The following is a 20009-nucleotide window of genomic DNA, read 5'->3' on the forward strand; positions in this document are numbered from 1 at the left end:
AACTTGGGACCTCATGCTTTAGAGTCCAAAGCCTTATCCACTGTGCCACCTCCCGGACCACTTGTATAGGCTCTTAATATACCCTTATAGTCATTATCTTATTAACAGTAAACTCTCCAAGTGCTCAAGTGTTAGGCACCAATGTAGCACACACTTGACTATATAACCACCCAATAAAGCAGATACCATTATGATCCACTTTAAAGGAAACTGAGGTAGAGAAAGATAAATAGTCTCTCAAACTCCACTCAAATAACTTGTAAGAAGCATTTCTTAGATTTGCAGAGGGAGTTTGTGGCCAGCATCTGAGCTTAAATTTTTTTTAGTATGCTGCCCCTAACTCACTGTAACTGTTGTTATTGTTGCCACTGCTGCTGCTGTTGGACAGGACAGAGAGAAGTCGAGAGAGGAGGGGAAGACAGAGAGGGGGAGAGAAAGACAGACACCTGCAGACCTGCTTCACCTCCTGCGAAGTGACCCCCTTGCAGGTGGGGAGCCGGGGGCTCGAACCAGGATCCTTACGCTGGTCCTTACATGGATCCTCGCGCTTCGCACCATAAGCGCTTAACCCACTGCACTATTGCCCGGCCCCCTATTATTATTTTTTAGGGTTAAGCACATATAGTACTAAGTGCAGTGACCCGAAGGCCAGCGTAAGGATCCGGGTTCGAGGCCCCCCCCCCCCCCCCCCCGCTCCCCACCTGCAGGGGAGTCACTTCAGGGGCGGTGAAGCAGGTCTGCAGGGTCTGCAGGTGTCTATCTTTCCCCGTTTGTCTTCCCCTCTTCTCTCAATTTCTGTCCTATCCAATAAAAAATGGAAAAACTGGCCTTCAGGAGCAGTGGATTCCTAGTGCCAGCGCCGAGCTCCAGAGATAACCCTGGAGGCAAAAACAAAACAAACAAACAAACAAACAAACAAAAACACCCGAAAAGCAAAGATTTACTTCTTCGCGGGCCAGAGAACCAGAACATCACCCTAGCTCTTGGAATGTGGATCCCCCTAGCCACGGCACCATCTTCCGGGTCGGTGATCTGTCTATAATAAAGGTTGAAACAAATCCGATTGAAACAAATGCATCCAAAAGCTGCAGTAGAACGTGTCATTATTAAACCCTGAGCCTAACAATCACAAACACTGCACACTGAGCCGTTAAGGCTCTGAAGTCGGGCGTGTGCAGCTCGCCTCACACGCGTGTCAACCTGGACCAGCCACGTCTATACCCGCGGCCGCGGAGCTCGGGAGAGAAGCCGCGCCGCCCCCGCCCCCCGCCCCCCGCCCCCCCTGCGCTCCGCGGGGACCAGCGGGCACGCGCCCAAGCCCCGCCCCCAAGCCCCGCCCCCAAGCCCCGCCCCGGTGACGTCATAGAGGCTCAGAGGGCGCCGGCCGAGGCCCCGGCGTTGCGTCTAGACTGTAGCATCCTCCCGGGGCCCGAAGCCCAAGTTCTGAAAGGAAGCGACGACCTGTGCTCTCGGGCTGGCGGGGGCTCAGTCGGCCCGCCCACCGCTCCACGTTAGCCGACGGGAGGCGGGAGTCTGAAGCCCCGATGCGCACCTCGTCCACAACGGCCCTCCGCTCGCGCAGCTGCCACGGCGAAGTCGAGGCGGCGGGGCCGGCGCTCATTGGTCCGTCCCAGCTCTCCGCCCGCCTCCTCGGCGCGCTGATTGGTCGGGGCCGCGCCGCCCGCGGGATCGGCTCCGCCCCCCGGCGGTGCCCGCCCTCAAGAGGACGCCGAGGAAGCGGCCGCCTCCCAGTGCCCCGCCCCGCGAGCGCTCTCGTTAGCTGCCTGCTCGTCCCGGCTCGCCCCGGCCCTCGCCCGGCTCCCTCAGGCTCCGACGCGGCGGCGGCGGGTAGGTGGGACTCGGGGGCCCAGTCAGAGCGGCGTCCTCCCCGGGACCCGGAGCTGCCGGAGCTGCCGGAGCTGCCGGAGCCCGGCCCTGCGGCTGCCGGGGACCCCGGTGCCCGCCCGAGGCGTGGAAGGGCGGTGTCCGCCGGCCGGCGGGGGCGGCGCGGGCGGCGGGCTGCGGCAGCCGCGGGCGTCCTCCTCCGGGCGGGCTGAGCGGCGGACGTGCGCGGCCGCCGGGGCCCGGGGTGGGGCCGGGTCCGCAGCTCCGAGGTGGGTCCCGCCGCCCCTTCCCTCCCCTGGGAGGGGTCCCCCCCGGGCCGCCCCCCGCGTGCGGCGGCCGAGCTCGCGCTGGCTGCGGGAGTCCCCGGGTCGCGGGGGAGGCTGGCGCGGGGCCGGGGCGGGGGGACGGGGCTGCGACCGCGCGGAGACCCCGGTGACCCCCGCCGCGGGGCGGGGCGGGGCGGGGCGGGGCGGGGCAGCGGCGCCCGGAAAGCCCCCTCCTCCTCCAGCCCCGCACCCCGGGGCCCCGCCGCCGCCGCCGCCGCCCGCCCCTTCCCTTCCCTTCCCTTCCCCTGCAGTTTTGGCAGCCGCGTCCGCCTTTTCCCGGGGATGGTTGCGGCATTGCATCAGGGGTGTTCGTGCCTGCGCTGTGCTCGCGCAGCCCGGGAAGGGGGAGCGGGGTAACTGCGGGGACAGCGGGCAGGGGCGGGGCGGGGCGGCGGGGCGCGCAGGGGGACGGGTGTGGCGAGGGGGCTCCGCCGCGGGAGGCCCGGGAGCTGCGGCTATTTTTATAAATCTCTGCGCCTCCGCGCCGAGCACATGGACTCAGCGAGCAGTTGTCGCCTCTGCTCTTCTTGTCCCCCCAGGGTGGGGCATCCCTCTCCGGGGGGGGGGGTGTTTTACCGGAGCCCTGCTCAGCTCTGGCTTACGGTGGGGCCCGGGGGATTGAACCTGGGACTTCGGAGCCTCAGACACGAGAGAGTCTTTTTGCATAACCATTATGCTGTCTGGCCTCCGCCTTTTTTTTTTTTTTTTTGGTTCAAATTGATAAAGTTTGATGGTCCATCCTATTTACTTTCAAATGATTTTATTTTATTTTTTTTTACAAAAAATCTGATTGTGCTTTTTTTTTTTTTTTTTTTTTTCCCTTCTTTAAATATCCTATTGTGGTCCGGGAGGGAGGTGGCCCAGTGATTAAGCTTTGGACTCTCAAGCATGGGGCCCTGGGTTCCATCCCCGGCAGCACACGTGTCAGAGTGATGTCTGATTCTTATCTCTCTCCTCCTATCTTTCTCATTGATAAAATGAAATCTTTAAAAAATATCTTATTTATTAATGAGAAAGATGGGAGGAGAGAAAGAACCAGAACTCTGGTACATGCGCTGCCGGGGATCGAACTCAGTATCTTCTGCTTGAGAGGCCTGTTTTATCCGCTGCTCCACCTCCTGGACCACTGATTGTACTCTTCCTTTCGAATTGTGCTTCATAATAAATGAGCTGTTAGTGGTCCGGGAGGTGGCGCAGTGGATAAAGCATCGGACTCTCAAGCATGAGGTCCTGAGTTCAATCCCAGCAGCACATGTACCAGAGTGATGTCTGGTTCTCTCTCTCTCTCTCTCTCTTCCTATCTTTCTCATTAATAAATAAATAAAATCTTTAAAAAAATAAATAAATTAGCTGTTAGTCTCTGTAAATTTTTTTAAAAAAATCTATTGGATAGAGACAGCCAGAAGTCAAGAGAGAAAGGGGTGTTAGAGGGAGAGACAGAGAGACACTTGCAGTCCTGCTTCACGACTTGCAAAGCTTTCCCCCTGCAGGTGGGGACCAGGAGCTTGAACCCAGATCCTTGTGCACTGTAACATGTGCACTCAACCAGATGCACCACCACCCGGCCCCTTAGCTGTCATTCTTTTTGGAACATTTGGCTTCTGTCAGTTATAAGTATTTACAGAAGATATTTGAAGTGAGAAGTCACGTGGTAAAAGTGGCAACCACACCAAGGTCTCTCTGACTACACAATACTTGAGAAACTAAACTAATTTTTAAGTCTTAATTTTTTTTTATTTTTTATTTTTTATTTTTTGCTTATTTCATTATTGCATAGAGACAGAGAGCAATTGAGGGAGGAGGAGGAGAGAGAGACAATTACCTGCAACACTTTGAATCTTTCTCCTGCAGCTCGGGGACAGGGTCTTGAACCTGGGTCCTTGCACATTGTAACATGTGTGCTCTAAGATTTGTTTTATGCTGGGGAGATAGCATAGTGGTTATGTAGAAGATTTTCATGCCTGGGGCTCTGAGGTACCAGGTTCAATTCCCAGCACCATCATAAGCCAGAGCTGAGTAGTGCTCTGTTATGTGTGTGCCCGCCCCTCAGTAAATAAATACAGTATTATTTAAAAAGGTTTGTCATCAGAGAGAGAGAGAGAGAGAGAGAGACTGAACATGACTCAGAGCACTGCTCTGGCATATGTGGTACCAGAGACTGATCCCAGTTCCCTGCACCTGGAAGTCCTGTGCTGTATCTAGTGAGCCATCTTTCCAACCTCAGAAACTAAAGCTTTTTTTTTCCTTTTAAATTACAGCGCTGACTCAAATGCTTGAGAATTTATTCGTGCAAAGTAGGCTCACCAGAGACTCAAACCAGATTCTCATTTATTTACATTGAATACCATGCATACACTTGGGATTAATTATGCTCTGGCCAGAACATCTCTTCTGCTCCTGGGTAACCTAATCAGTAACAAGGCAGTTGATACTGGGGACATTGGATTTTCTTAGGGGAAGTTCCAGTCAAGCTACAGATGTCTGGTGTCATTCCCTGGCCCCTTTCAGGGAACTTTGACCATTTGGCACCTTTGTTCACCCTCATGTGGACCGGGGCACAGATCCAGGTCTCAGGCATGTGCTTCCCCACCAAGGCACTCTGATCCAGTTTTTCATATATATGATGTAGGTGGATGTATCTTTATATATACTCAGTACACACACACACACACACACACACACACACACACACATACACACACACAGAATATACTAGCGTGCATTGTTTTTATTTTTTACTTAAAGAGGGAAGGAGAGACACACCATGCATTGTCTCGCCATCCATGAGGTTCCACTTGTTTCTGTCTTTGTTGCTCTCAGGTGGTGCTGAGGATTGACATCAGGGCCTCATCTGTGGAAGGAATGGGAACAACCCGCCGAGCCAGCTCTCAGACCTCAGCAGTCTCTTTGCTTTTTTCCCAGAACACTGCTCATCTCTGGCGATGGTGGTGTGGGGGATTGGACCTGGGGCTTTGGAGTCTCATTATGCTATCTACCCCCTATCTTTTCTTGGTGTGCCACATTTAGTGACTTTTTTGGGGGTGGGATTACTTTCTTACTCTGGCATTATAAGAGGCAGCAGTCACCATCTCATCTCATTTCTCTTGTTTTTTTCCCAGGCGGCTGCTCCGCTCTGACTCATGGTGGAACCTGGGGCCCTGAGAGCCTCAGACATGGAAGTCTTTTTGTCTGACCATTGTGCTGTCTCCTCAGCCATTATCAGTCTCATCTTTATTTTCCCTGCCTTAGCTTTAGAATCAGCTACTTCTCCAAGAGCCTCTAGTTTCTTTTCTTGAAGAAAATATTTCCAAACCATCTGATTTCTAAGTGAATCATTTGTATATTCATTGCTAATTTGGGCATCACTGCTTCTCAGCTCTGTTAGGGAATAGAACGAGTCAATACATGTATGCAGACATCTATGCCCATTTATGTATCTAACTATATAAAAATATAACATGAGTTCATATTGGATTTCTTACTCCAATCTTAAGTTTTTAAATTTTTTTTTTTTATAGGATGGAGAGAAATTGAGAAGGGAGGGGAAGATAGAGTGACAGATAGAGACCCCTGCATCACTGCTTCACCACTCATGAAGCTTTCTGCCCTGTAGGTGGGGACCAGGGGCTTGAATCTGGGGTTGTGCTTGGTAATGTGTGCTCTCAACCAGGTGTGCCACCGCCTGGCCCCTTCAGACTCCAGAGTTTACTCTAGTGTACTCCTCCCTACTTATTTGTAAGTTCATCCTTTAATAATGGGAAACTTTGTTCTTACTGTTTATAGCAGCTTTACTTATTTGCTCAATTTAATGCATATGCAAAGTAGGAAAATCCATTTTTTTTGTCAAAGTAAATTTCTGAAGCATTTTTTTAAATGTTAATGGAATTATAACCTGTAGTATTGGTATTTTCATTTTTTCTTTGTTCTGGAACTTACATAATTGTTTTCAAACCCATAACCTATGTACCCTGACTACATGCTGAAAGCATGTTAATGTGTCCGAATACACATTTGAATGCATTGCGTATTAACTATTAATGAGAAAGAGAGGAAAAGAGAGTTTGGTACATGTGCTGCCAGGGATTGAACTTGGGACTTCATGCTTGAAAGTCCAGTGCTTTATTCATTGTGCCACCTTCCAGACCATACTCAGAATATACATTTTTAAAGAATTTTTTTTTTTCCATGAGAGAAGAAGTAGGGGAGAGAGAGGAGATGAACCATAGCATGCCTGTGGCAAATACAGTTCTGGGAGTGAACTCAGGATCTCGCACTGGAGAATCCAGTGTCTTATCCATTGTTCCACCTCCTGGGCCACCAGAACACACAGATAATGGAAGCTTCAGAACTGATCTCATAAAAGCAAAACAAACTTTAGAATACTTGTATTATTCTTCAACTCTCTAAGGAGATTTTTTTTTTTTTAAGATTTTGTTTTATTAATGAGAGAGCTAGGAGGAGAGAGAAAGAACCAGATATCACCCTGGTACATGTGCTACTGGGGCTTGAACTCAGGACCTCATGCTTGAGAGTTCAGTGCTTTATCCACTGAGCCATCTCCCAGACCACAGAGATTTATTTTCACAAGCACACTGCTCAGCTTCAGCTTATAGTGGGGCCAAGGGTTGGACTTGGGATCTCGGAGCCTCAGTCAGCAGAGTCTGTTGTAAAAATTACTGTGCAGTTTCCCTAGCCACTCCTACTGAGCCCCCCCCCCCCCATCTAATTCATTAGTGGGAGAGAGATGAGGGAGAGAGATAATTATAGCATCTCTCTGGCGTATTCAGTGATGGGGGTCAAACTCAGTACCTCATGCTTCCAAGTCTAATACTCTTAGTCATTGCACCACCTCCCAGGCAGTGGATTTAAAGGCATTTTAAGTCATTGTTCAAGCTGAAAGAACAGCTCACCAGGAAGGATGCCAGCCCAGCTACTTACTCAGTTCAGGTTTGAGTTCCATCACCACAAGGGAGTGCCCTGGCACTGGGTAGCCATGGTGCTGTGAAGTTTTTTCCTCTCTTAATGAAGAAGTAGCCTGGGGCAGTGAGTTGTGCGTGCACGGGGCCCAGCTCGTCAAAATTACTGTTTTTTAGTTTTAAGTGGCAATATAAAGTCATTTGCCATAGGATGTGACTGGCTGCAACTGATGAATAACTTGTTCTCTCCTATGTATTCCTGTGTGGTCTTTCTTCCTTTTTTAAGGATTTTATTTATTGATTAATGAGAAAGATAGGAGGAGAGAGAGAGAGAGAACCAGACGACATCATTCTGGTACATACGCTGCTGGGGATTGAACTCCGGACCTCATGCTGTGCCACCTCCCTGGCCACCTCATGTGTTATGTTACTTCTGAAATAGGAAATATAGTCTGTCCTTCTTCGCAAAATAGTCCTTTCACAAACCTGTCTTTCTCTTTTTTGTTTCAACAAGCCAGCAGTAAGTTGACTAATGTGATGAGGTAATGCATTTCTTGCTCATTGTAATATAAGAATGAGTCACTGTGAAAAAATTCCAAGATACTTAAGTTCTTGTTTTTTTTTTTAACGTTTATTTTATCGATCACATATGAGAGAGTTTCACATGAGACAGAGAGGAGAGAGGGAAGCCAGAGCTCACTCTGGTGTATCTGGTGTTAGGGATTGAACTGGGAACCTCAGGCCTCCAAACCTAGTGCTCTACCAGCCATTTTTCTGGTTGACAGGATACTTAAGGTCTTGCTGCTTTGTTTAAAGCCAACAAAATAGAGCTGTTAGGTTTATAACTATATTTTTGAAGTGCTGATTATTCAGTCTAAGTTAGTAGTACTGAGGGCTAATATATCCCTGTTTTCACTTAGGTGCTAGGGATATAAAGATGTGTACCACCCTTATTCTTGCCTTAAGATGTCCAAAGACAAGTATATTTGTCAGTTTTGTAAATTATTTATTTTTAGTTTTTTTTCCTGCCAAGGTTTCTCCAGGGCTTTGTGCCTATACAATTGTACTGCTTCTTGTAGATTTTTAAGGTGCACACTCAGGAGGAAATAAGTCTTTTTATTTTTATTTAATTTAATTAATTTATTTTTTTAATAATTTTTTTATACCCTTTTGTTGCCCTTGTTGTTTTATTGTTATAGTTATTATTGTTGTTGTTGTTGGGTAGGACAGAGAAATGGAGAGAGGAGGGAAAGACAGAGGGGGAGAGAAAGACAGACACCTGCAGACCTGCTTCACCGCCTGTGAAACAACTGCCCTGCAGGTGGGGAGCCGGGGTTCGAACTGGGATCCTTATGCCGGTCCTTGTACTTTGCGCCACCTGCGCTTAACTCGCTGCGCTACAGCCCGACTCCCAATTTAATTTATTTATTATTGGATAGAGACAGAGATATTGAGAGGAAGGGGGAGGTAGAGAGACAGACACCTGCAACTCCTGCTTCACCACATGTGAAGCTTTCGCCCTGCAGGTGGGGACCAGGGGCTTGAACCCAGGTCCTTGCGCACTGCGTCATGTGCACTCAACCAGGTGTGCCACCACTGACCCCAATAAGTCTTTTTTTTTTTTTTAATTTAAAGTTATTTTTTCACTTGGTGGGACGGAAAAATTGAGGGGGGAGGTAAAGAAAGAGACAACTGCAGCCCTGCTTCACGGCTTGTGAGGGTCCCCCTGCAGGGGTCCTTGAGCCTGGGTTCTGTTGCTTGTTAAAAGAGAGCTCAACCAGCTACACCGCCCCTGCCAAGCTGCTAGATTTTTTTTTCTGTCAGTCTCACAGATAAAAAAAGGTGGGGCTGGGTGGTAGTGCATATATTACAGTGTTCAAGCTCTTGGTCCCACCGGCAGGGGGAAAGTTTCACGAGTGGTGAAGCAGGGCTGCAGGCGTCTCTCTCCCTCCCCTCTTGATTTCTGGCTGTCTGTATCGCACATGGCGGAAAGTGCAAAGACTGGCATCAGGATCCCATTTTGAGTCCCTGGCTCTCCACCTGCATGGGGATCACTTCACTGAAGCAGGTCTGCAGGTCTGTCTTTCTCTCCCCCACTCTCTCTTCCCCTCCTCTCTCCATTTCTCTCTGCCCTATCCAACAACAGCAACAGCAATGGCAACAGTAACAAGGGCAACAAAAATGAAACAGTGACCTCCAGGAGCACTGGAATGATAGTGTAGTCACCGTGACTGCCTCAGCGATAATCCTGGAGGTCAAGAAAGAGAAAGAAATAGAGGGGAGAGAGAGAGAGAGGAGATGCCCCAGCACTGCCCTGCTGGCGGTGAGGTTTCCCTTAGGCAAGCACTTCCTGGAAGTGCAGGAGGCTAAAACGAAGCCTCACTCATGGCAGTGTGCACTCTACCGAGGTGAGCTATCTCTTGGTCTACCACCATAAGCCAGAGCTGAGCAGTGCTCTGGTAAAATAAACAACTAAACATTAAAAAGTATTTTTTAAATTTATTTATTTGTTAATGGATAGAAACAGAGAGAAATTGAGAGAGAAAGGGGAGATAGGGAGACACCTGCAAACCTGCTTCACTGCCTGTGAAGTGACTCCCCTGCAGGTGGGGAGCCGGGGGCTTGAACCAGGATCCTAATTGGTCCTTGAGCTTTGCGCCACCTGCGCTTAACCCTCTGTGCTACCACCCAACTTCTAATATTTAAAAAGTATTATAGCCAGAGTATTGATATAGGAATGACTGGGGCCAGGTGGTTGTGTACCTGGCGGAGTGCACATGTTACAATGTTCAAGGACCCAGGTTTGAGCTCCTGGTCCCCACTTGGCAGAGGGAGAGCTTTGTAAGCAGTGAAGCAAGGCTTCAGGTGTCTCTGTGCCTCTCTTTCTCTCTAGCTCTCTCTCCCCTCTTTTATTTCTGACTTGTCTCTATCCAGTAAATAAAGTTAAGTGGTCTGGGAGGTAGGTGGCACAGTGGAAAAAGCATACTCAAGCATAAGGTCCTGAGTTCAATCCCCGGCAGCACATATGCCAGAGTGATGTCTGATTCTTTTCTCTCTCCTATCGATCTCATTAATAAATAAATAAAACCTGGCTTATGGTGGGGCTGGGGACTGAACCTGTGACCTCAGAGTCTCAGGGCACGAGAGTCTGTTTGCATAACCATTGTGCTGGCCCCCCTAGCCTTGACACTCATGTTTATGTTGATAGAATGTTATATAAAGCCAGACTCTGCATATAGCTTACATTGGCATTGCTGTTGCCTTTTCATCCCCTGCAACAGGAATGAAAGCCTAGTGACACTCCTTGGCCTTTTCTGACCACCCTGGAGGGTGCCTCAATTCAGAATCTAGGCTCCCCAGATGCCCTTGCCGCATGGGTGCTCGGGTGCTTATTGTCTAAAAGGTTTTTGTTTTTGGCTTGGGAGATCAGCCTCTCGGGTTTTTGTCTTGCCAGTACTCTTGGGCGTTTTGGGATGCTGATCTAGTCTGCTCCTATCCTAAGACATGTAAGGCAAATAAAATGCAGGTAACGTCACTTTTTTTTTCTTAAATCCTGAGGTCCGTTGTCATTTTAGCTTCTCTCAGAATCTTAGGTAGATGTGTATGTGTGTGTGTTGTCCTAGGATTTTACTTGCACTCTTTGGGAGAAAAAGGAAAAAGTAGGGCTCTATTTTCCTAGTGGTAATTTGTATACAATTGCTTGGTAAGCGACATTTATTTTTCCTTTTAAAAATTTATTTATTGGGAGTTGGGCGGTAGCATAGCAGGTTAAGCGCACGTGGTATGAAGCACAAGGACCAGAGTAAGGATCCTGGTTCGAGCCCCCGACTCCCCACCTGCAGGGGAGTCGCTTCACAGGCCGTGAAACAGGTCTGCAGGTGTCTGTCTTTCTCTCCCCCACCCCAGTCTTCCCCTCCTCTCTCCATTTCTCTCTGTCCTATCCAACAGTGATGACATCAATAACAACAATAACTACAACAACAATAAAAAACCAAGGGCAACAAAAGGGAAAATAAATAAATATATAAAATTTATGTATTTACAGGAGAGAATAGAAAAGAGAATCAGAGCATCACACTAACACACATGATTCCAGGGATCCAACTTAGGACATGATGTGTTCAAGTTTAGCCCTGAATGCTGCCTCTCAGGCTGATGACATTTCTATTTATAAGAATATGTTGGGCTGGGAAGATCATCACATGATGGTAGTGTGCAGGCTCTGCAAATGGGAGCTTTGATCCCTGGCAACACTAATAGTCAGAGCTGTTTAAAAAAATAGAAAAAAGTGTATATGGTTGTTGAAAAAGTCATGGCATATGTGCATATTTTTCTGTTTTTCTCTACAAAAATAAGTCATGACTGTCATGACTTCCCTAAAACCTGCTGTAGAAAATTTATAGCAAGTATCAAAGAGGGGTCAGGCAGTGGCGAACCTGCTTAAGTGCTCACATTATAGTGCTCAAGGACCCACGTTCCAAGTCCCTGGTCCCCACATGCAGGGGAGAACCTCATGAGTGGTGAAGTAGGGTTGCAGGTGTCTCTGTCTCTTTCCCTCTCTATCATCCCCTCTCCTCTCAGTCTCTATACAATAATAAATAAAGTATAAAAGAACAGTCTGCTGGCGTACTTCTAGCTATTTAAATATTTCCTTGCTTATAAAAGAATTGTGCTATTTATGAACTTTGCACACACGTGTGTGTGTACGTGTGTACTTTTAAAAGATTTGTAAAAATTTTTAAATTTTTTATTGGGGGATTAATGGTTTATGGTTGACAATAAAATATGGTAGTTTGTACATGCATAACATTTCCCAGTTTTCCACATAACAATCAACCCCCATTAGATCCTCCTCTGCCATCCTGTTCCAGGACCTAAACCCTCCCCCCACCCCAGAGTCTTTGACTTTGGTCCAGTACACCAACACCAGTCCACGTTCTGCTGAGTGTTTTCCTTTCTGATCTTGTTTTTCAACTTCTGTCTGTGAGTAAGATCATCCCATATTCATCTTTCTCTTTCTGACTTATCCCACTTAACATGATTCCTTCAAGCTCTAAGATGGGGTGAAGAAGGTGACTTCACCATTTTTAATAGCCGAGTAGTATTCCATTGTGTGCACAGACCACACCTTTCTCAGCCACTCATCTGTTGGTGGACACCTGGGTTGCTTCCAGGTTTTGGCTATTAAAAGCTGTGCTTCTATGAACATAGGTGTATACAAATCTTTTTGGATGGTGTGTTTGGTTCCATAAGATATATCCCCAGGAGAGGAATTGCAGGGTCATAGGGTAGTTTCACTAAACAAGATTTTATTAATGAGAGTGAGAACCAGAGTATTACTCTGGCACAGGTGATGCCAGGGATTCTAAGTGTTTCTTGCCAGTAAATACTTAAGTATAATATTATTGTCTTCTGGAGATCATCAGTATGAAATTCTGCCCTAGGTTCAGTGCCTCAGAGAGTTTACATACAGATAAAAGATGAGTTTTTTTTCATGTGAATTTCAGTATATATATATATATATATATATATATATATATATATATATATATTTAAATTAAGAGGAGAAGTAATCTAAACCTATATGTTTTAGGAACTGAGTGTTCAGGTAGGTTTTTAGGGTTTAACACTAAAAAGCGTCTACATATGTTCATAGTGATGTTTTTTTGACTTAAGTTCTTGTTCATATTTTCCATAGTATTCTAAGACTAGTCATTAAGCAGAAATCAGAGATAATAATGGCTTTCTTGTTTGTTCTGGGAGGAAATTGAGATATTGGCAGTGTTTGCTTCAGTGAACCCTAGCATTAAGTTTTTTGCTGGGTTTGCAAAACCTAAGCCAGAATGACACAGATTTTTTCCATAGTACAAGTTTTTCTAACTGCAGTGCAGAAGGCTGCCAGATGTTCAGATTTATTGTGGGGAATTTTCATAGTTTTTGTTAATGGAATTTAACTTATTTAGTATTAACTTTCCAGAATCATAATAACAGGTCAAGTTAAACATTGTTGATACTCAATACACACCACCTAGGTTTGAACCCAGACTCTGCTGGGGCTTCCTCACTCACAATCACCTTGCTTCTGGCGGCCTTTTTTTTTTTTTTTTTCTTCTCCAGAAGAGAAGGGAGGGGAGGAGACACCATGGCAGTCTCACACTCATAAAGCTTTTGTGTGCTGCTCACATGTGGCGGCCGGGGGCTGTAACCCAGTTCTAGCTCATGTAGGGCGTATATGCCCCACCAGGTGAGTGAGCCTCTGACCCCCAGAAGTACTTTTCGTCTTCATTTTGTTGAGAGGCTTAATTTTTTTTTTAAATTACTTGTTTATTTGATAGAAACAGAAATCAAGAAGGAAGGAGAAGAGGGAAAGAGACACCGGTAGCACTGTTTGATTGCTCTGGAAGCTTCCCTTCTCCAAGTGAGAACTGGGGCCTTGAACCTGGGTCCTTGTGCACTGTGATGTGTGAACTCAACCTGGTGCGCTACCACCTGGCCCCGAGGCTGTTTTTTTTTTTTGCTCTTAAAAATTATTTACTTGTTTTAGATAGAGACAGATGAAGAGGAAGAGAGAAGGAGGGAGGTAGACTCCAGCAGTACTGCTTTACTGCTAGTGGAGCTTCTTCCGTGTAGGTGGGAGGTTGGGGCTAAAACCTGGGTCCTTGCACATTGTAACATGTAACTGTTGGATGTGCCCAGCCATTGTTGAAAGTCTGTAATCATAAATGGATGTTGAGTCTTATAGAAGATTTTCTTTGCATCTATTGATATCATCAAATTGAATCTTTCTTTTTGTACTATATTCCACTTGGTCATTATGTATGATCCTTTTAACGTGTTGTTGAATTTGGTTCATTAAGATTTTGTTGAAGACTTCTGCATCTAGGATAGTGCTCTGAAGCAAGCCAGCCTGCTTGCCTGCCTGCCTGCCTGCCTGTCTGCCTGCCTGAATTGTTTTTCTGTAAGACTGGTACAGAGAGAGGGAGAGAGAGAGTTAAACCAGGGTACTGCTCAACTCTGGCTTATCGTGGTTAATTGGAGTTAATTTGGGGCCTCCAGGGACTCAAATATAATTCTGTGTTCTAACATGTTGAGCTATTTTGCTGATCTATAGTTTTCTCTCTCTCTATTTTATTTTTTATTTGTGATGCCCCGTGTCTGCTTTTGGTGTCAGGGTAATGTTGAGGTTCTCCACTTGTGCAAGTGGATAAATAGCCCAGTAGTTTGTACAGCAGACTTTGATATTCAGTTTACGGTAGAGGGGCACCTTTGAACCCCACGAACACAGGGAGGTAGGTCTTTCATCGCTGTGCTCTCTCTCCTCTCTGAAGGACAAAGCAGCCTGCATGGGTCTGCAAACCTCAGGGTTGTTGTTGAGTCCCGGTGCCGACACTACGGATCCACAGCTTCTGGTGGCCATTTTTCCTTTTTTTCCCCCTCTATTTTGTTGGGTGGGACCGAGAAACAGGAGGAAGAGATAGAGAGGGTGAGAGAAAGAGATACACCTGCAGACCAGCTTTACCTCTTGTGAAATGTCCCCGCTGCAGGTGCGGAGTCCTTGCACACGACGAATCTGTGCCCTCGACAGGGTGCACCACCACTCAGCTCCCTCAGTGTCTTCCAGAGTAACCGCCTTCTCAGCAGTAGTATGTTAAGAGACCCAGTTTGCCTGCATCTCCACTGACCTTTACTACTGTCACATTGCAGAGTCTAACTATTTTAATAGCTTTGCCATTAACAAAAAAATCACATGCCCTAAATTTACATTTTAAAACATTTTATTATTTTAAAAAATATTTATTTTAATCACACACACCCACACCCATACCTCCCACCCCCATCTGGAGCACAACTCAGCTCTGGCTTATGGTGTGGGGGGCGAGTAAACCTGGGACTTTGGACAAAGCCTCTAGAAAGAAAGTCTTTTTGCATAACCATCATACTATCTCTCCTGCCCAAAATGAACTTTTTACTTCCAGTGGTAGTATTTAAATTCTCTTTGTTTTGCCTACCTAGACCCAGCAGAATGACAGGCTGCTGGGTGGTTCTTTCATCAATGAGCTATTAACCAGAGAACATACCAGTAACACCCTCTTTCCGTTCCCTGGACTGGCTTTCCATAGCCTGCCCCCTCAAAAGAGACTTGGAAGCTTTTGTTAGATGGACACTTTTGAGTGCTTACTTTGGGTGGAGGGTAGATACCATAATGGTTATGGAAAGACACTCTCATGCCTGAGGCTCCAAAGTCCCACGTTCAATCCCCCACACCACCATAAGCCAGAGCAGAACAGTGCTCTGGTAAAAAATAAAATAAAACAAAATAAATTGAGTGCTTCCTTTGTATTTACTTCTGCCTTAGAACTTTATTCTGTGTGTGTGGGGGGGGATACCTTCTTGTTTGTCCTTTCTGGTTTTTTTTTCCTTCTAAATTACTATGATTTAGGAAACTAGATATTAAAATTGAGCTTAATGTAAGCAGTTTGGGGTTTGCTTTCACTTAGAACCTTTGTGACCATTTTGACTGGTTGAAGGCAGCCTTGTGCTGGTTGTCTCATGTCCATCTATTCAATCCTTAGATCTTTATATGTAGACATTTTCCTTATCTATAACATTGGGGATGGCAGATGTCAGAGATGACAAGGACCAGGGTTTAAAAAGATTTGAATCTAGATTTAACTGAGGATAAAGTACTTTTTTTTTTTTTTTTTTGCACAGTGCCAAGCAGTCTTGCCTGATAATTCTTTTCAGCCTAAACTTGGCTCTTAAACACTAGATGTTGCTATATGATGCTTCTTGAAGTAGGTGTGGGTTAGGAGGCCCAGCGCCCAGAGGAAGTGTATGAGATTGGAATAGCTCAGGGAAGCCGAGAGCTTGTTCCTTTATCTGTTGCTTTCTTATGTTGGTGTAATGGGAGAGCGGCAGCGCACCGAGGTCAGGTTACAGCTTCGGCAGCAGCTCTGCAGCTTATTTTAGTTCCAGAGTTAATGTCGTCTGCCTTCTTCTTTGTCCTTACATTTTCCTTTTGTCCTTTATTTCTTGAATTTTTCTTATTTTTGTTTTGGAGTGATAGGGAAACAGGACGTATTATTAAGGAACTTTTTTTTTGTTTTATTATTTATTTTCTGAGAGAGATGCCAGAGTGCTGTCCTGTCTCACCATGTTCAGTACTGGGGATTGAACGAAGGCCTTCAAACATATAAGTCCTGTACTCTGCCCATTGAGTCACTTCTCATACTTTCCAGCATTTTTTTAAAAAAAATGTTAAAATATTATTTATTTATTTATTTCCTTTTGTTGCCCTTCTTTTATTGTTGTAGTTATTATTGCTGTTGTTATTGATGTTGTTGGATAAGATAGAGAGAAATGGAGAGGGGGGGGAGAGAAAGATAGACACCTGCAGACCTGCTTCACCACTTGTGAAGCAACTCTCCTGCAGGTGGGGAGCTGGGGCTCGAACCGGGATCCTCATGCAGGTCCTTGCGCTTCGCGCCACGTGCTCTTAACCCATTGCGCTACCACCTGACTCCCAGCATTTTTTTTTTTTAATAGACTTAAAATTTGAAAGAAAAAAAAGTTTGAGAGAGAGAGGAGGTGGAGGCAGAGGAGAGGAGACTCTACTGGAGATCAAACTGGGAACCTTAGGACAAGTCCAGCATCAGACATGTAAGCCCTGTGCTTTACCAGTTGAACCACCTTCCAGCCACCTCAACATTTTTTTTTTAGATTTTATTTATTTATTTATTTATTTATTTATTTATTTATTTATTTATTTATGAGAAAGATAGGAAAAGAGAGAGAGAGAGAACCAAACATTGCACTGGCACATGTGCTGCCGGGGATCGATCCCAGGACCTCATGCTTGAGTCCAAAGCTTTATCACTGTGCCACCTCCTGGACTACCTCAACATTTTTATTATGTTTTAAATATTTATTCCCTTTTGTTGCCCTTTTTTTTTTTTTTTTTATTGTAGTTCTTGTTGTTGTTATTGATGTCGTTGTTGTTGGGTAGGACAGAGAGAAATGGAGAGAGGAGGGGAAGACGGGGAGAGAAAGACACAGACCTGCTTCACCACCTGTAAAGCGACTAGGGGCTAGAACTGGGATCCTTTTTTTTTTTTAAAAGGAGACATTGACAAAACCATAGGATGGGAGGGCTACAACTCCACACAGTTCCCACTACCAGATCTCTATATCCCATCCCCTCCCCTGATAGCTTTCCTATTCTTTATCCCTCTGGGAGTATGGACCCAAGGTCATTGTGGGTTGCAGAAGGTGGAAGGTCTCACTTCTGTAATTGCTTCCCCGCTGAACATGGGCAATCAGTACTCCCAGCCTATCTCTTTCTCTAGTGGGGAAGGGTTCTAGGGAACATATTGGTGGGATCATCTGCCCAGGGAAGTGCAGTTGGCATCATGTTAGCATGTGGAACCTGGTGGCTGAAAAGAGAGTTAACATACAAAGCCAAACAAATTGTTGAGCAATCATGGACTTAAAGGTTGGAATAGTGCAGATGAAGTGTTGGGGTGTACTCACTGCAGACTATTGTGTACTTCTGCTGTCAGGTATATATTTTGCCCTAGTATATGGATACGTGTGAACATATGCTCTATCTCAGAGGACCTGGTCTATATCTAGGTTTTGGGACTTTGTTAGGAAGTGAGCCACCTGGAATGGAATTAGAGAATACTATGAAAGGAAAGGTCTCACTGGAGTAATGAAGCTGAAGGGTTGTCATTCCACACCTGAAGTCTCTGGACACAGTCTGAAGTGAAGCATGCTGGGTGGCACTCGTTGCGTTGATTAGGTTGTGATCAGCGGATGGAATATTATTTGATATGAATTGAGAGAAGCATGCAGGAAAGTGGGCCCCACCCTAAGGTTCCAGGACTGGGGGAAATACAGGCTCTATAGTGGAAATGTGAAGTTCCTGCTGTCTTAGGGTTCAAGAAGACAATGGATAGTTATTGTTATCATCACATTATTTGGTAATTGGGTAAACTTTGAACGGTCCCTTTGTTAGGATTTGCTGTACAATACCCAACATCTTGTATATAGCTGTGCCACCGGTTGCTTCTGTTCTACCTGGTCTAGGCTTTTGAGAGAGTCAACATATCAAAGACTCAGCCTATGTATTAAAAAGACTCAGTCTGTGTTTTAAAAAGTTCAAGACATACAATTTTTCCCCTCTCATATTAATTAAATAGTGATTTATATGACTACAATTTAATAGGAGTGTACAAAGACACCATTCCCACCACCAAAAGACTGTGTCTCCTCCCACCCACCTACTCCTGCCCCCCCTCCCCGACCGCCCCTGGAAGCCGAATGTCCACCCTCCCTCTCACCACAGGGTTTTTACTTTGATGCCCTGCTCTAGATTTAGTCAGATCCTGCTTTTAGTTTCCCTTTCTGTTCTTCTTTCTCAACTTCTGTTGAAGAGTGGGATCATCCCATACTCATCTTTATCTTTCTGACTTAGCTCACTTCTAGCTCCATCCAAGATGGGTCAGAGAAGGTGGGTTCATTGTTCTTACTAGCTGCATAGTATTCCATTGTGTATATAACACAGCTTTCTCAGCCACTCATCTGTTGTTGGGCACCTGGGTTGTTTCCAGGTTTTAGCTATTATGAATTGTGCTGCTATGAACATAGGAGTACACACCTCTTTTTGGTTGGGTGTTATGGAGTCCTTGGGGTATAGCCCCAGGAGAGGAATTACTGGGTCATATGGAAGGTCCATGTCTAGCCTTGTGAGAGTTTTCCAGACTGCTCTCCACAGAGGCTGGACCAATTTACATTCCCATCAGCAGTGCAGAAGGGTTCCTCTGTCCCCACAGCCTCTCCAGCATTTGTTGCTGCTGTCCTTTTTGATGTATGCCATTCTCACAGGGGTGAGGTGGTATCTCAATGTTGTCTTTATTTGCAATTCCCTGACAATCAGTGACCTGGAGCAAATTTTCATGTGTTTGTTAGCCTTTTGGATCTCCTCTGAAGTGAATGTTTTGTTCATATCCTCTGCCCATTTTTGGATGGGGTCATTTGCTTTTTTGTTGCTAAGTTTGCTGACCTCTTTGTATATTTTAGTGATTAGTCTCTTGTCTGATGTATGGCATGTGAAGATCTTCTCCCATTCTGTGAGGGGTCTGTTTGTGTGATAGTTTCTTTAGCTTTGAGAACCAGGATCCTTAAACTGGTCCTTGAGCTTCGCGCCACCTGCGCTTAACCCACTGTGCTACCGCCTGGCCCCCTCTACAAGTGTTTTAATGTTCTTACCATTTTAAAAATATTTTCTTTGGGGGGCCAAGCGGTAGTGCAGCGAGTTAAGCACACACGGCACGAAGTGCAAGGACCAGCATAAGGATCCTGGTTCCAACCCCTGGCTCCCCACCTGCAGGGGGCTCACTTCACAGGCAGTGAAGCAGGTCTGCAGGTATCTTTCTCTCCTCCCCCCCCCCCCGCATCTCCCCCTGCTCTAGATTTCTCTCTGTCCTGTCTAACAATAACAAGGGCAACAAAAATGGGAAAATTGACCTCCAGGAGCAGTAGATTCGTAGTGCTGGCACTGAGCCCCAGTGATAATCCTGGAGGGAAAAAAAAATTGTTTATTGGATAGAGACAGTGAAATTGAGAGGGAAGGGGGGGATGGAGATGGAGAGAGAGAGAGACAGAGACAGACACCTGCAGCACTGCTTCACTGCTCATGAAGCTTCCACCCCCTGCAGGTGAGGATCAGACACTCGAACCTGAGTCCTTATGCATTGTAACATGGGTGTTCAATTGGCACCCAGCCCTGCTCTTCAATTTTTTTATTTTTATTTTTTAATATATTTATTTATGGGAGTCTTGCGGTCCTGCAGTGCGTTCAGCGCACATGGCGCAAGGACTGGCGCAAGGATCTGGTTTGAGCCGCAGGCTCCCCACCTGC

The 20009-nt window shown here is 46.1% G+C and overlaps 1 protein-coding gene across 17 annotated transcripts in view; it reads left to right on the top strand.

Annotated features, from left to right (window-relative positions):
* The first annotated feature begins 1712 nt into the window (after positions 1-1712).
* The window catches only part of MAP4 (microtubule associated protein 4), a 142446-nt gene continuing 124149 nt past the window's right edge, over positions 1713-20009 (top strand). For all 17 annotated transcript variants that reach the window (XM_060204766.1, XM_060204771.1, XM_060204774.1 and 14 more), the window contains exon 1: positions 1713-1848. The gene's annotated coding sequence lies outside the window, so the exon portion shown is untranslated. The remainder of the gene's footprint in view (positions 1849-20009) is intronic.

Source organism: Erinaceus europaeus, chromosome 12 (genome assembly GCF_950295315.1).
Source record: "Erinaceus europaeus chromosome 12, mEriEur2.1, whole genome shotgun sequence".
Lineage (NCBI taxonomy): Eukaryota > Metazoa > Chordata > Mammalia > Eulipotyphla > Erinaceidae > Erinaceus > Erinaceus europaeus.